This window comes from Trachymyrmex septentrionalis, unplaced genomic scaffold (genome assembly GCF_001594115.1).
Source record: "Trachymyrmex septentrionalis isolate Tsep2-gDNA-1 unplaced genomic scaffold, Tsep1.0 scaffold60, whole genome shotgun sequence".
Lineage (NCBI taxonomy): Eukaryota > Metazoa > Arthropoda > Insecta > Hymenoptera > Formicidae > Trachymyrmex > Trachymyrmex septentrionalis.
Genome location: NW_017305779.1, coordinates 6,070,137 through 6,071,253, shown reverse-complemented (window position 1 = coordinate 6,071,253; position 1,117 = coordinate 6,070,137).

Genomic DNA, 1,117 nt, shown 5'->3' with positions numbered 1-1,117 from the left:
ATCAATTTCCTTTTATAAATATATCTTTTCTGAAAATACGCAAAATGCTAAAACTTTTTTTTTACATTTTGTGTATGTATGTATACTGATCGATGAGATTTATAATTCGATTCCTTATCTACGATCGCTAATTTACTAACACTGATTTAACCATCAATTAATACAATACTTTGAATCGATAATGAGAGAAGAAAGAAAATTAAATTTCGTGTATCTTTGATTATCGCGCAAGACCACGCAAAATCATCAAAGTTTAGTAAACAAATGTGCATATTAGCGTGTTCCGAAACTTATCTCAAAAAAGCGTTTGAATTTTCCTACTGTGGATATATGTATTATCAGAGAGAAACCTGAGAGAAGATATGAGGGCCTTTTTCCAGTAACCGCAAAATGCCCTCGCGCACTACTCTGAAGTGCGCGAGGGCATTTTGCATGTTCTCTGAAGAAGTAGATGTTATGGAACAATACTACTTTTTCGCGGTGGCCTGATGGAAATAAAATCTCTGGATTTGAATGTTTTTATTTATTACATACGAATTTGTTAATGCATGTTTATTAATGGATCCTTAAACGAAAATTTTAATTTCGCATCTCCTATTATAGAAGATAAAAGTTGTTGAATTTTAAGAAACTCGAAATTGAATATTCAAACAAGATAATTTAGAGAATTTTGTCTTATAAACCCGTCTGCATAAAAATGGAATAACGAAGTTATGTTTCTTTAGGCAAATTTTCAGTCCATTTCTACTAAACATAATTATTATGTATGCATCAAAATCTCTATATTACTAATAATTATAGACTTTAAATATACTGCAAATTTTTCTAATCATATATTGTCAATTTAAGATTTAATTTAGCAAAAATAAGCTAGAGGCCCTCCATCATCCCCGCCGATTTTATCGGTGATCCTCTTTTCTTTGTAAGTATACTTACCCGTTTAAAAAAAATGAGCTACTATATTTATAATATATTTAGTAGCCCGTTTTTATAGGTAATTTTTATAGGTATATTTTTAATTTATTTTTATGTTTAATTATTCTATTATATTTCGCTAATTATATTGCAACAACTTCTTTAATATTATCTTTTATTGTAAAAGGTATATATATATATA